Consider the following 16,641-nt stretch of genomic DNA (forward strand, 5'->3'; position numbering starts at 1 on the left):
GATGACTGGATAAGCAAAATGTGGTCTCTCCGAACAGTGGAATATTGTTCGGCCATAAAAAGGAATGAAGTACTGATATATGTCACAACATGGGTGAACTTTGAAAACATTATACTCAGTGAAAGAAGCCACATATTGTATGATTCTATTTACAGGAAATAGCCAGAAGAGGCAAATCCATAGAGACAGATATTAGATTAGTGGTTGCCTAGGGCTGGAGGGAGCAGAGAATGGGGAGTACAGGATTTCCTTTTGTGGTGATGAAAAATTCTGGAACTAGTGGTGATGGTTACACATTATTGTGAATGTACTGAATGCCACTGAATTGTACACTCTAAAATTACAGTGGTGAATTTTATCACAAGCATACACACACACACACACACACACACACACACACTCCTGCTCAGAACCTTTATAGTTAAAAAACATAGCTTCCAGCTTTAGAGAGGTCACCTGTGTGACCTTGGGCATGCTACCTAGCTCTCCACTTCATCTATAAATAGGGGATAATAACAGTTGCCGGTGAGGATTAAATGAGATAATGCATGTAAAGTATTGAGCATATTGTCTCACTCAATAAATGTCAGCTATTATTGGCATTAGTTTCAACTGGCCCTTTAAGCTTCAGTGTGAATTCCTTCCTGACAGCAGTTTTCGGTAAGACAAATAGAGAAGCTTCTGGGGTTAGAGCCACCATGAGAACTCAGAAGGATCTTCACTGGACAAACCTGGCCTCCTTTGAGGTTTTTTCTCAGGCAAATCCATGAAAACACTTTACTCTACGGAGAAACTGCCTGAACACAACCAAAGAGTATGGGATGCGGAAGAGAGGAAAAGCTTGGTATGGGTTTGGGTTTCAGGGTTTCTTTAAAGCCCGTGGGAGAAATTCAGATAAAGATGGAAAATAGCATTTTAGCTCTTGGCAGAAAGTGGAAGTTTCAACTCCAGAACCCCTGTCCTGGGCCAGCACCCTTTACAGCTCTTTATTCTGAAGTAGGTGTCAGGCCAGATCTCAGGGAAAGGCCAGGGGACAGGATGAGGGCGGGAGACAGGAGGGAGGGTGGGCTGTCCATGCCCTGCCACTGTGACATCACAACCCCAGCAGGTGGTGGCCCAAGGAAAAGACCTTGTCAATCCAGGTGTCTGACTCTGGCAGAGATCCCATCCAAGTTTATTCTTTCAGAGCCCCAGTTTCCCTCTCTGTCGAACGTGAAGCTAGATGAACTAAGCAAATTGATGGTAAATACTTATTAATCCTTTCTTTTTAAAGTACGGAAACATAAACTTGGTTACAGAAAACAAAACTATTTTTAATGCATTTGTTAAGAGAACTTACAGTTCCACTGATGATTTACATGCGTTTCTCAGATCAATGTTTCTTGCCATCGCCACTTCCCCCTTCCTTCCTCTCTAATTCGTTGTTGTCCATGGCAGCTTTAAAACTGTCTTAAGTTTCATAACGGCTGATTGGTGGCTCATCCAGAAGGTAAATGCAAGGAAATTCATCCCCCTCCACCAAGACAAGGAAAATAGATTATCTCCTGAAAGAAGTGGTAAATGGTACTTCGCCCAGATGCTCTGTGCATGTTAGGAACTGCCCCTGATATGTAGTTAAAGCAGCAAAATTAGGATGCCTGTGTCACAGGTGATAGTTTAAAGGAACTATACATGAGTTCAAAGGAGCAGGCATGCTTCATGTGCATGAACATTCAAGGAAGCGAGGATCTCTCTGAAAAATGGCATTGGTGGCAGAGTAGCCAGTTTTTATTCCCAGCCTGTGAGTGTTACATATGTAACACACAGGGAAAGAGCAAGGGACCCTGGTTCTGTTTCAGACCTAAGGAATCATATGCTCTGGAGATTCCAGAAAATTAGATGGACTGTTTTCTTTGAATTATCACACCTATCCCGTCTAAAGTTATACTCTCTCTTCCTCCCCATCCTCACTGCCATTCTTTTCCAAATTTGAAATACCTGTTTGCAACAATGAGACACAAACTTGGACCTTATAAGAGATGTAATTCAAGTGAACACGAGGAGTTCTGTGACAGATTGTAAGGTTCAAGTTGAGCAACAGGTGTACATTTTAGGCTCTTGTGTATTCAGAGAAACTGGTAGTTGAGGTATTCAGATTCTATATCAAAATTCTATCTTTTGGGCTTCCCCAGTGGCGCAGTGGTTGAGAGTCTGCCTGCCAATGCAGGGGATATGGGTTCGTGCCCCAGTCTGGGAAATCTCACATGCCGCGGAGCAGCTGGGCCCGTGAGCCTGCGCGTCTGGTTCCGCAACGGGAGAGGCCACAACAGTGAGAGACCCGCGTACTGGGAGGAAAAAAAAAAAAAAAAAAAAGGACTTTTTCTAATATATCTCTGGGTGATCCCTATAAGTCTCCTTTGCTGGTTGCTCCTTATGACCACATCTCTAAATATTGTTCAACAGGCTTTAGTCCTTAGAGCTCTTACCTTTTTTAAACTTATACTAAGTTCTTTTGTCATATCATCCAGTCTCAGGACTTGGGAAAATCCTATTAACTGGATGACCTCCAAATTTATCTCCAACCCAGTTTTCTCCCCTAAACTCCAGACTCTTACATCCAACCGCCTACCCAACATGTCAACTTGAATGTCCAAGAGGGATCTCAGACTTACATTTCCAAAATTGAGTTCCCTGTATTCCTACCACCCAAGCCTATTCCTGTTGCAGTCTCCCCCATTTCCTAAAATGGCAACCTCACCTTTTCCATTTCTCAAACTAAAAACCTTGCAGTCCACCATGACTTTTCTCTTTCTTTACAGTTCATATCTAATTAATCACTGTTACCTGTTGTTGCTAACTTCAAAATATATCCAGAATCTCACTACTTTTCTCTATATCTATTTCTACAATCCCAGTCAAGTCATCATCATCTTTTCCTGGATTATAGTAATAACCTCCTGAATGGTTCTCCTTACTCCAGCTTTGCCCGACTCCTATCTTCGTCTATTCATAAAGCAGCCAGAATAATCTCTTTCAAATATAATTCATACCATATCACTCCTCTGCTTGAACTCTGATAGTGTCTTCTCAATTCACTGAAAGTAACAGGCCATTTACATTATTTTTAATCTTTTGAGATATAATTGACATATACCACTGTGTAAGTTTAAGCTGTACAACATGTTGACTTGATACATTTATATATTGCAATATGATTACCACTGTAGTGTTAATTAACACCTCCATCATGTCACATAATTATTATTTCTTTTTTGTAGTGAGAACAATTAAGATCTAGTCTCTTAGAAACTCTGAAGTTTATAATACAGTATTGTATTGTAAACTATATTGTTGACTATTGTTGACTATAATCACTATGCTGGTGACTGGAACTCCAGGACTTATTTGTCCCTTAGTTGAAAGTTTGTATCCTTAAACAAATCTCCCCAATTCCTCCACAGTCCCACCCCAAACCCCTGGTAACTACCATTCTACTCTCTCTTTTTATGGGTTCTCTTTTTTTTTTTAGATTCCACATATAAATTATATCTTACAGTATTTTTCTTGGTCTGTCTGACTTATCTCACTTCGCTTAATGACATCAATGTCCATCCATGTCCACTTACATTATCATGAAAAAAAGTAAGGTTTCAAGGAATACATCTTACAAATGATGTAAAAATATTATAAAACCTATAGAAAGTTACAGGTTATAAAAACAATAAAAGAGGAGCTGAGTAAATTTTGAAAGACCTAGATCTAGTCCATGTTTATCATCAGGAAAAGCTTTATACTAGAAAATAAAACATCTCCAAAAATTGATCTGTTATCCTAGTCAAAACCTTTAATAGATGAAAGAGAAAACTGCCAAAAATAATCAAGACTCCTGAAAAATAAGAACAAGGATGATCTAGATTTATAATAGGTCTTAACATATGATATCACTAAAATATTGTATTATTAACACAATGGTATAATACTGACTGATGAAAGAAGAGAGAGACTGGAAATAAACTACACACAAAAAAATTGGTATATGACAAAGGTGTATATTGTTTTCCATCAAAAAAAGAGTATGCCAATTCATACACTCATATCAATTTCAGATAGATTACGGACTTAAGTATGAGAGACAAAAGTATCATAAAGATGCATTTACAGAAAGGAAACATGATTGGGCAAGAAACATATAAAAATACACTAATCTTTAGCAGGGAAATGATCAAATATCATGTTACACTGACAAAAAATTAAAAAGTCTTATTATGCTAAATATAGGTGAGTATGTTCATCAATAGGAACTTTTACATATTTCTGACAGGAGTATGAACTGGTACAACCTCTTTGGAAAGATATTTGACATTATCAATAAAACCAGAATCCTCACCTATACAGTGTAGCTAGAGAAGAGAAGAGGTTTGCACATAGAAGACCCAGAATTGCCAAAGCAATCCTCAGGAAAAAGAACAAAGCAGGAGGAATAACCCTCCCAGGCTTCAGACTACAGTAATCAAAAGAGTGTGGTACTGGCACAAAAACAGACATATGGATCAATGAAACAGAATAGAGAGCCCAGAAATAATCCCACACACCTACGGACAAATAATCTTCAACAAAGTAGGCAAGGATATACAATGGGGAAAAGACAGTCTTTTCAACAAGTGGTGTTGGAAAAGTTGGACAGCTGCATGTAAATCAGTGAAGTTAGAGCACACCCTCACACCATACGCAAAAATAAACTCAAAATGGCTTAAAGACTTGAACATAAGGCATGACACCATAAAACTCCTAGAAGAGATCATAGGCAAAACATTCTCTGACATAAATCGTACCAATGTTTTCTTAGGTCAGTCTCCCAAGGCAATAGAAATAAAAGCAAAAATAAACAAATGGAACCTAATCAAACTTACAAGCTTTTGCACAGCAAAGGAAACCATAAACAAAATGAAAAGAGAACCTACAGACTAGGAGAAAATATTTGCAAATGATGTGACTGACAAGGGCTTAATTTCCAAAATATACAAACAGTTCATACAACTCAATAACAAGCAAAAAACACCCAATCCAAACAGAAGACCTAAATAGACATTTTTCCAAAGAAGACACACAAATGGGCAATAGGCACATGAAAAGACGCTCATCATCGCTAATTATTAGAGAAATGAAAATCAAAACTACAATGAGGTACCACTTCACACTGGTCAGAATGGCCACCATCAAAAAGTCTACAAATAACAAATGCTGGAAAGGGTGTGGAGAAAAGGGAACCCTCCTACACTGTTGGTGGGAATGTAACCTGGTGCAGCCACTATGGAAAGCAGTATGGAGGTTCCTCAGAAAACTAAAAATAGAATTATTATTGATATATGGTCCAGTAATCCCACTCCTGGGCATATACCCAGACAAAACTATAATTCAAAAAGATACATGAACCTCTATGTTTGTGGCAGTGCTACTTACAATAGCCAAGACATGGAAATGACCTAAATGTCCAACAGCAGATGAATGGATAAAGAAGATGTGGTGTGTTTACATATATACACACACAATGGAATATTACTCAGCCATAAAAAGGAATGAAATAATGCCATTTGCAGCAACATGGATGGACCTAGAGATTATCATACTAAGCAGAGTAAGTCAGAAAGAGAAAGACAAATACCACGTGATATCACTTGTATGTGGAATCTAAAATACGATAGAAATGAACATATCTACGAAACAGAAACAGACCCACAGACATAGAGAACAGACCTGTGGTTGCCAAGGGGGGAGGGAAGAACTGGGAGTTTGGGACTAGCAGATGAAAACTAGTATTTATAGGATGGATAAACAACAAGGTCCTATCGTATAGTACAGGGAACTATATTCAATGTCCTGTGATAAACCATAATGGAAAAGAATATGAAAAAGAATATATGTATAACTGAATCACTTTGCTGTACAGCAGAAATTACCACAACATTGTAAATCAACTATACTTCAATAAAATATTTAAAAAAGAGAGAGAAAAAGTTTGCAGACAGAACCTTCTCAGTATCTACAGAAGCAGGTATTTAATAGATTTATACTATAGATGCTCAGTATACATCAGTCCACTTCATGATCAGAATTGTTGGCAATGGTAGATAACACTTATATAAGCTTAGATAAATAATTTTTCACATATAGTTTTACAAATTTTGGAAGACCTAGTTTTATTCTTAAGGTCTGATTTGTATAGAATCAGAGAAATAATCATCTTTCTTATGAAGAAACATATAAGAAAGAATCTGAGTTTTGGTCAAGTCTCCATAACTTATAGGTTAGTTTTAAATTGGTTATTTAAAAATGAATATCAGCAATTAATATTTGTATCTGTGCTGCACATCTACACATTTTAATAGGTGCTGACATGTTCTGGATTTACAAAAACCACTATTTCCTTATGCCATTTGCAACTTAAAACACATTGGAAAAATGTGAAGCCCTATATGTATTTATATTTTTTAGAAACCTATAAAACATAATATTAAAAGAAAATATGGCCGAGAGTAAACCCCTACTCATTTTTACTGCTTTCAATATGCTTTTCCATTTGCATAGAGCTTTTTGAATTCTCAGTTATGCTTGTTTTCATTACTGCCTTTTGTTTTAGCCTTGTTTTTTGGAATTTTTACTATATGCTAAGGAATATAAAACTGGGATACACAAACAAGGAAACATTAGTGACACTATATTTTCATCGAGTAACTCTAAAATGTTCCCACATAGGTAGGATTGTGCTGATAGATGGCTGTTTTACAGAGAGAATCTATCTACTTTTAACTATAATGTCTAAAGTGACAGAATCTCTGCCAGTACTTTCTATGAGAAGTAGTATATGATAAAAGAAAATATATGGTTTATGGAAGCAGAACAGGATTTAGAGATTTTGAAGCATATCAATATTTTTGGATTTCTCCCAAAAACTAACTCCTAATTATGAAAGCAATCATAAAAATAATACTGATTTTAATTTTGCTCTAGGAATCATGGCCTTTTCATCATATTTGAAAGGGCTGAATTCTAATGTTTGCGATTCAAAACACATTAACAAAAGGCAAAGAATTATCTCTAAAGCTTATTGCACCATAATGTTTTCCTGAGTTGTTGACAATATGTTCTGGTGAAAACGTTCACATGTTTATGCATCAAAGACTTATCATCTGAGTTAATTAAGCATGAAGCAGAAAACATTTTTGGAGCACTTGTTACTTGGACCTTTTTCATTTCTTTGTGGTGATTCACAGCACATACTGTTTGTGACAGTCACTGGCTTGCTGATAACTGAATGGGTTTTCAAGTTTGAAAAGTCTGATAAGCTTCTTGTCTCATGAGGCCAAAGCACTTAGTTTCTAAAGCTACCAGGCTGCTGTTGGTATAGTGGAAAGAAAAATTAACAGATAAGAAGAGCAAGAGCAGAGGGGGAAAGGAGTAACAGGATTTTTTCTCTTAATCTGGGAAAGCTGTTTACATAAGTATTTTCCCTAAGCTCTGCTGTCAGAGAACCTGTCATCACATCATGACACGACTGGACTCTGCCAATGATTCTGTGATTCTATAATTTTTAACAGTAGCCTTGAAAACTGCCCAAACAATACTCTTTAATATCTACGGGCAAAAACCCACGTAGGCAAAATGTTTAATTAATTAACATGCTACTTGAGGGCAGAAGCCACAGCTAGAAATAACTGAAGTTTTGACATGGTCTTTAAAAGGCTGTAATAATTAAATTGTGCATATTATCAAAATACTTGAAGTTTCATACCCTGTTGATATAAAGCCTCCCTTCTTATAAATCCCTTTTATATTTCAGATATTTAGTGATTTCAATTTTCTGAAGGAAACACATTTTAAAAGGTTACCTAATGACAAAAGTTTATTCAACAAGCTAACAAATACTTAATTTCTCAATCATAAACACAAATGAGATTCCTTCTCCTTCCTTTGAGCTAAATGGTAAATATTACTTCTTACTCTGAAAAGAGTTGGGCCTGACGTTATTCGCAAGGTGAAACAACTCCATTCGTGAGTTTTTAGAGGACTATAAATGAATTTTTTTCTACATGTTGAATTTTCACAAGTATTCATAAAATGTATTCAATCTTCCATTACCTGTAAAATCAAATTAACAAGTTTTCATCTTGGTAGTTAACTTATAGTGATATAATTTCAAGTCTTCAAAGTTAATATAATATGTCTATGCTGCTACAAGACCAGTGTGACTCTTACAATAAGCTCTGAATTTTCCTCCTTAGGCATGTATATAGTCAGAAAAATGACAGTATCATTTTGCTAGAATTTGAAAACAAGATATAAAGTATTCCAGTTCAAAATTATTTTCAAACTATTTCAAAAAAATTATCTCTAGGTCTCTCATTTCTTTTGGTCAAGGCAACTGTAAGATAGGGGAAAACACAAACACACTAAGGAAATAACTGCCTGCAGGATACCTGTATATGAATGTAAAATTATGAGAAATTTTAGATGGCTAAGGCCAATGGAAGGAATTATCTAAATTGGGGAGGAGAGGGAAATGAAAGAAAGAAAATATATAATAAAGCCAGTCAATATTTTTTAGCCAATTGAAGGTCTAAAAAGATGAGTGATAATCTACCACTCCTTAAAAGTGGAAATAGTCCTGAATACATGTTGAGATATCATGATCTTTAAAAGAGTTTGTATAAAAAGCCAAAGAATGCAGAATTCCATGTGAATGTGCAGTGGCCATTCCTGCAGGTTTCCCTTTCACCATCTCAAGCAGAGGATTTGATCACTCATGTATACAGGCAACCGACAGTAACATCAGGTCCAGTGTTAACATCTGGTTGCATATGCATAGTTACCTGAAGTCACTAAATGTTTAAGTAAGTTACCACACATGTTATAATTTGTGAAGAAGTTTCTTTTCTTGACCTTTGGTTGATTCTCTCCCATATGAGAATCTTAATGTATTCTCTCTTCAGAAAAAAAAAAAAATTATTTCCTAAGTAAAAGATAATAATGACAGGGGCTTCCCTGGTGGTGCAGTGGTTGAGAATCCGCCTGCCAGTGCAGGGGACACGGGTTCGAGCCCTGGTCCGGGAAGATCCCACATGCCGTGGAGCAACTAAGACCATGCACCACAACTACTGAGCCCGCGTGCCTAGAGCCTGTGCTCCACAACGAGAGAAGCCACCACAGTGAGAAGCCCATGCACCGCAACGAAGAGTAGCCCCCGCTCACCGCAACTGGAGAAAGCCCCGTGTGCAGCAACCAACACCCAACACAGCCAAAAATAAATAAATAAATTTACTTTTAAAATAATTTAAAAAATAATACTAATGACAAAACTGCCAAATTCCAAATTTTAATAGCAGTTTGATAAATTTTCCACTTACATAAGCAAAATTTTCTTCTTCTGTTCTCTCACCTTGACAGCGATAAAATATTCCTAGATCTAACGTATGTTTTAAATATATATTTGTTTTCACATGGGCTTTAGTGTACAAGGAATAGTCATGCAAATAAACTTCTACTTAGACATACTGATAGACTTTCTTCATTTATCATTAAATAACTTCGAAATATTAAACTATTATGTCCTTTTCCTATATTTCACTGGTTTATTTTAGTCAATGAAAGGTTTCTAGAACATGTGGAAAAAGACCTACACACCAAGCATATTTAAAATTGCTATGTAATACGTGTGTTTTATTATTAAAATAATGTTATTTATTCAGGTCTACATAATTCAATCTATTTGAATTATCTCCTATTTTATGTAGAATGAAGTGATGGGCTTTTTTTTTCCACTTGTCTTCTGTACTTGTTTGCTTTAGCAAGAATCAGTGGTCTGGGAATTGCATACCATTGTCGCTATTTATCTACTTTCATCCCTTTCTTTGGTCCTATGTCTCAAAGCACTGGGAAGGAACAAAAGATTGAATGATTTGTCTTGGGGCCAAACTTCATTGACTGACCCAAAAAATACATTGAAATTAAAAATCCTTCTAACCAAACTGAAACAGCATTGTGAAAGGAGTGAGTATGAGCACTGATTTTGTACCTGGAAGCTAAGCTTTATGGCCATTTATTAGTTTCACCTTATCCATAGTCCATTGAGAAGAAAGGATAGAAAGCTGCAATTTCTAGAGGCTAGAATCAGACAATAAACAAACTGATCAGTATACAGTTTCAGATTTTGATTTTCTGAGGTTGGAAGAATGGAAATGAGATAAACAGCTTAAAAATTCTAAGAGAAAAATGGAGACTTAGTAATGGGAATCCAAAGGGATTTCATAGGCATTTTTAACTAACCTAAGACATTAAAGGGGAAAAGAAATCTTAAAGACCCTTTGTATCAATGAGTACTAAATCTGGCTATGCATTATAAAAGGCCTTGGGAACTTTTATAATATACTAATGCTTGGACACCATATCCCAGAGATTCTAATGGAATTTATTTAGAATGAGGCATAGGCATAAGCATTTGTTTCAAAGCTCATAGGTGATTCTATTTTGCAGTCAGGGTTGAGAATCATTGGTCTAAATCACTGGATAGGAATTACCTTGGGATCTTGTAAAATGCAAACTCTGATTCAGTAGCTCTGGGGTGGAACCTGATAGCCTAACAAGCTCCTGGGTAAAGTCACTGCTACCGTTATTGCCACACAGTTGAGAAGCAAAAGTCCCATACTCTGTGAATTTTCATTCCTCCTGGAGGGAAGGTGCTGTATCAGGTGCTTAAGCTCCAGTCAATGTTGCCAGCAGGTTTTGTATTTTCCCCTTAACTCTAACTTTAAGAATATTTCTTTTTAACTTCTATAAACTGACCCTTTCAATATTTATCCCTCAAAGTAACACATCATTCAGACACATATTTTAAAAATAATTCATTAACTGCTATGTGTTATTGCTGGGGTTCCCAACAAAGCACACCAAGTGACTGAAATTAGCATGTGGGGAGTGATAAGAGGCTACTCTTGGAATCAACAGCTGTGGAAACGGAAGAAAGGAGGAGGGGCAGAGGGAGAAGGTGGCCAGTAGGAGCAGGCCTTTATACTCCTGCACTGAACAGTCACTGGATGTGGGCTGCCCCAAGATAGGAATATGACTTTGGGCGAGATGACAACTGAGGGCTGTCTGACAGGAGTGCCCCCAGAGGCTGAGCGAATAAGTCCTTCAATCTTAAAGAAGGATCTTGGCAGTGCAGCATAGAGTCCACTAAAGTCTACTCCTTGTGCTTCTTGAATATCTTTGTAAATTCTGGGAGTGGCTCATAGAGGATTACAGGCTTCTTTTCCTAGTGGAAACTTATAAAAGGACGGTCACTGGGACAAATGACAGTCATCACCACTGCAGCTGCTGTCAGGATTATAACTGACATCATCTCTGTCTTCTACCACCCATTGTAGATTCTTCTCTCCTAGACTAGCACTTCTTACTGGGTAGTGTGACATAGTCCCTCGTCCTTGAGGGGTCTGAGCCTTGGACATTATGTTCTCAGGTTGTGGCTGTTACACCTGTCCACTGACCATTAAAATTGTATAAGGAATTATCAAGCAGTGCCCAAGTACATAAACATATTCTTCCCTGTCCCTATTGTGTAACAGCAGCCCTACCTTCTGATAAAGCAAGTCGATTGCCCCTGTGATGAATCTTCTCATCTGCTAGCCCCTGAACAGGGGAAGTCCAAAGTTCCAGGCAGATGACACAGCTTATAATTCAATAAAGCTCTTGCTCTTGCTATGTCCATGGTGAACCTGTTGTATACCTTGGAGAAATAGGACTTCTAAACCCTCAGAACCCAGGGCACACTTGACAAGAATATGTATTTGCTGTTGATGATGGCAGGTGTTTGATATCTATATTCGTTTACTTTGTCCTGAAAACAAACACGAGGTTTCTGGATCAGGGAAGATTATTAATACGACAGTAAGCACATCTGTTCCCCATACCTCATTTTCCCCCTTCCAGGTGATGCAATGCGAGCCATATGGTTGGGCCTGCAAGTGCACAAAGGAGGTTTCTTGCCCCAAAGGAGAAAAACCCCAAAATTATAATTCTGGGAGCAAATAGGGATTACACACTGCCCAGCTGCCTCCCTCTCCTCCAGAGAGAGAGAAATAAACTTTATCTTCCTGGGATAAACAAATCTTCTCTGGGAAGTGAAGAGGAAGTTTCCCAATTTTTAACCCTTTGGAATGTAAATGAATGACTGACATCAGATTTTATCTGCCTTTGTAATATAAATACACACCTATGGGAGAGAAATTTCTCAATCTCTCCAGAGGTCTCTATTCAGTCTTCTAAATTCTAGATTTGTCCTTTAACTGAGTTCCAGGTACAGAAAAACTGGGAAAGGATAAACACAAAATTTAGAGCAGAGCTCGCCTTTGGAAAGAGGAGATGAATAAGAATATGAGGGGACGCACAGGGGCTTCAAAATATTCCTAACATCCTGTCCCTTAACCTGGACACATGAGTTTCATCTTGTTTTATATAGCTTCTATATAGTTTATAATATATTATTGTGTATGTATAAAATATTGTGAAATATGTGGTTAATTTAAAATTTTTAAAGAATATCAGGACTAGTTTTCCATGCCTCATGTTGCTTTTTATTTACATTACCAGCAGAAATCCCAGCTCACTCACACTTTGTACCACACTGCTTTATATATCTCCTAACCTGACACAAATCTGCCACAGCTCTTCAGCATCCCAGTGTTTTCTAGATTCCTCTGAAATCCAGGATTAAATATCCCCATACTATCATCATCATCACTTTCTTTACCTTGATACCTTAACTCGGGACTCTGCAAATTACAGCCAGGTCAAATTCTGCCTGATGCCTATTTTTTGTAAATAAAGTTTTAATGAATCACTCATTCACTTACATAAGGTCTATGGCTGCTTTCCCACTATAAGAGCAGAGCTGAGTAGTTGTGGCAGAGACCAGGTGGCCTACAAAGCCTAAAATATTTGCTAGGTGGACCTGTACAGAAAGTTTGCCAACTCCTGTCTCATCTAAATCCTGGCTCTTTCCTGAGATCACAGCCTCCACCTAGCCGACTCAAGACAAGGCTACTTTTTTATTTCCCTTTCATATGTACCTCACAACTGGAAGATAACACAAGGGTGTTATTGATACTTCTAAACCATGCTTCCTTCTCTTGACTTTTAAAAACACAAAATATTTGATACTCATGCCATTGCCCAACATACTTACTTAGACAGCCATAACCTTTAAAGACCTCTCACAGACAAATCTAGCCCCCAGATTACTGCCAGCCAACCCTACTGTGATTGTACATTTGACCATGCTATTATCAACAACCTCACTAACTCACCTTATATTCACATCCCTCTCTTTGGCCAGGCTAGCCCATCCTTCCATCTAATTTATTCTGCAGCCCACACTCTAATAATATTTCAACTTTAACTACACAACCAGTCCACTGTTTCATTCTTCATTACCCACCCCCACTGCCTTTGAAGTCTAGTTGCCCTCCCTAGGTAACCTAATGCAGTGTTTCTCAAACTTTAGTGTGTATATGAATCCCCTGAGGATCTAACTAAAAACGCAGATTATGATTTAGTAGACCTGGGATGGGATTTGAACTCTTCATTTCCAACCAGCACCCAGGAAGGCTGCTGTTGCTGGTCCTCGGATCACAGTAGCAAGGGCCCAAATGTCATGTTCCATTAATTTAAGAGAAGTTACAGGGAAGGTTAATCAATGGGAGATGTTGAGTATAGTGAGTTATGTCTGAGTTTGCAAATGTGTAACTCTTATTAGGCTATTTGTGTTTGCTATTTAGAGCCCATTTGAAGTTAGGTTCCTGCTTTCCTCTAGAAACTGAGAGATAAGGACTTTACCTTCCTTGATGATTACATTTCAAAGGGATGGCCCTCAGGTCCTTGAGAAAGTCATTCATGGGTTATAAAACTGGCAAAAGGCTTTTAAAAAGATTTATATCTTAAGGGGAATTTACAAGTGTTCTAAAGTAAATGCTCTAGGAAAAGGGAGATCAGGAGCTTAAGAGTCAGAAGCCTGACTAAAGTTTAGTCAACCTGAGAGAAATTTTAAGGCCATCTTGGTCAACTGCCTCCCATTTATCCTCCTTTCTAACTTTGATTCTCCCCTGAATCAGTCAACCAAACTCCTTCTCTCTCTCTGTCTCTGTCTCTCTCTCACACACACACACACACACATATTAATATTTAACAGTCCAGTAGTAAGTCGCTTCCCCAACAGTACTACTCCTGAAGCAGGAGGGAAGGGTGTAGGGCAAAACCTTTAAAGAATGACATAGCCACAGGACATGACAAAAACTGGTATTAGGTCCAAGATGGCAGAAGATCTAACTTCCTGTAGACCTTGAACCTCATTATATTCTCATTGTAATACATTAGCATGCTAAATGACACACCCACCAGTGCCATGACAGTTCCAAGGCCAACCATAAAAGACCAAAAAGTGGGTGGAGGCCCAATTCCTGGAAATTCCCACCTCTTCCCTGAAATAGTTGGAATAATCCTCCCACTCATTAGCCTATGAAATTACCCAGCCCATAAAAACTAACCATGCCATATTTCAGGGCCTCTTGCCTTCTGAGATGGCCCACACTCTGTGGACTGTGTTTCTCCCAAGGCTGTTCTTGACTTTTGAGATGGACTGCATTCTTGTCTATGGAATGTGTATTTCTCTAAATAAATCCACTTAGCTATCATTTTGTCTCTCAGTGAATTCTTTCTGTGATGAGACATAAAGAACCTGAGTTTCATTAAGTCCTGAGACAAGGTGTGTGATCTTAATTAAAAGTGGTTCAAGTCCCAATCTGGGTTTAGGCTGGGTTCGAGTACTGGCACGTGGGTTCAAGTCCAATCTGAGTTGCACGGTTTCACTCCCATGAAAGCCTATTTCTATTCCAATGTTCTCTGTGTCAGGAAATGCTACCACTGTACACACCAAATGCTCAGCCAAAAACCTAGGAGTAATCATTATTTCCTCTCTAAACCTTGACATCAAATTCATCAGCAAGTCCTATGTAGTTCTACCTCAAATATATATTCTTTATCCATCCACTCATTATTTCTGTTGCTCCAATAGATATATAAGTAACACAAGGATCCATTAACTCTCATTGGTCTATTGCAATATCCTGCTAAGTAGCTTTTCTAACATTGTTCAAAGTCTTTCATACTCAAGTGATCATTTCAGTTAGGGGGGTATTTTGAGCTGGGATATTTGCATATAGGATTATTTATACATTTGCCTTTATGAAACACTTATAAGGAATAATACAGAAAATAATGCTGTTATTTTTGGTGAAGAAAATCAATTTTGTATAGTTTATTTCCACCTAAATAAAATGTGAATTTTGTTTAAAAAAAAAAGCTAACATTTCCAGAAGTCTACTTCAATAACGCTCAGCTTTCCAAACACTGTTTAAAGTTTCACCAATACTTAATTCCATATTATAAGCTGTGAATTTCACTATAAGGCAGCTTTAAGTGCATTTGTATTTATTATTCCTGTAAACAGAAGATAAGCATAATTTATGTATTTGTACAGAGCTCATTTATATTCCTTAAAAAATCCATATGTTGGCTCAGAATTAAAAGTTTTCAAGTCGGCCACTTGGGGTGACAGGCTTTCCGTCCTAGAATCATGGCCCAGTTTGTCTGTAACCTCATGGAGAAGGCCCCGGTGCTGGTCAACGCTGCCGTGACTTACTCGAAGCCTCGACTGGCCACATTTTGGCACTGTGCTAAGGTTAAGTGGTTCCTCCAACCCCTGCTGAGATCCCTACAGCTATTCAGAGCTTGAAAAACATTATCAATAGTGCTCAAACTGGTAGCTTCAAACAGCTCACAGTTAAGGAAGCTCTACTGAATGGTTTGGTGGCCACTGAGGTGTGGATGTGGCTTTATGTTGACGAGATCATAGGCAAGCATGGCATCACCGGCTATGATGTTTGAAGACCAATCTTTGCCTTATTATTTGGGAGTTCTTGGACCATGTGTGAGCAGACTGCTATTGAATAAAACAGTGTCAAAAAAAAAAAGTTTTCAGTGTTCTAACCAAAATTTATTTCAACTTTGTCCATGAATGTTGGTATAATAATTAGACACTAAAACCTAGATTTCATTTTGTAAAAGTATTATTAACCCAAAGTAGCAGTATATGATTACCAGTCAGAAGTTATTAGATTAGGCCTTTATTCTTAAAAAGTAAGAAACATCAATAAATGGAAAATCTATTATCAGTTTTTGACATAGATTTTTTGATGTCCTTTTCAAAGACAAATATTTTCCAAAAATCAAGGCTATTTCAAATTAACAATTTCAAACCCTTCCCATCATTTTTACCAGAATTCCTAAGTCATGTTGTATGACTTTATTACCAATCATTCATAAGCACACTTAAGAACTTTTCTATAAAGTATGATGAAATTGTCCTTAAATCTATAATTTCTAAATTGACTATGAATTATGAATCTGAAGGAAAAGTAATGCCTAAAAAATAATTATTGATAAATAGCCTATAAGAAAGAACTGTGATAATTATGAATGTTTCAACAGCAAACAAAAGCTGAACTTAATTTGGCTTCAGAAAAGAGAAAATTTTATTAATAAGCATATGTATTTCAC

At 37.4% G+C, this 16,641-nt stretch overlaps 1 long non-coding RNA gene and 1 pseudogene across 1 annotated transcript; one reads left to right on the forward strand and one right to left on the reverse strand.

Moving 5' to 3' along the window:
* Positions 1-10,120: 10,120 nt before the first annotated feature.
* Positions 10,121-14,633, reverse strand: LOC141277836 (uncharacterized). The gene is made up of 4 exons (XR_012329694.1): positions 14,571-14,633; positions 12,242-12,336; positions 11,604-11,866; positions 10,121-10,137 (listed from the first exon to the last, which is right to left on the reverse strand). It is a non-coding gene; the product is annotated as an uncharacterized lncRNA (long non-coding RNA).
* Positions 14,634-15,658: 1,025 nt separating this feature from the next.
* LOC101315691 (ATP synthase F(0) complex subunit g, mitochondrial pseudogene) lies at positions 15,659-15,969 on the forward strand (annotated as a pseudogene).
* Positions 15,970-16,641: the final 672 nt, after the last annotated feature.

This window comes from Tursiops truncatus, chromosome 2 (genome assembly GCF_011762595.2).
Source record: "Tursiops truncatus isolate mTurTru1 chromosome 2, mTurTru1.mat.Y, whole genome shotgun sequence".
In the NCBI taxonomy this organism is placed as follows: domain Eukaryota; kingdom Metazoa; phylum Chordata; class Mammalia; order Artiodactyla; family Delphinidae; genus Tursiops; species Tursiops truncatus.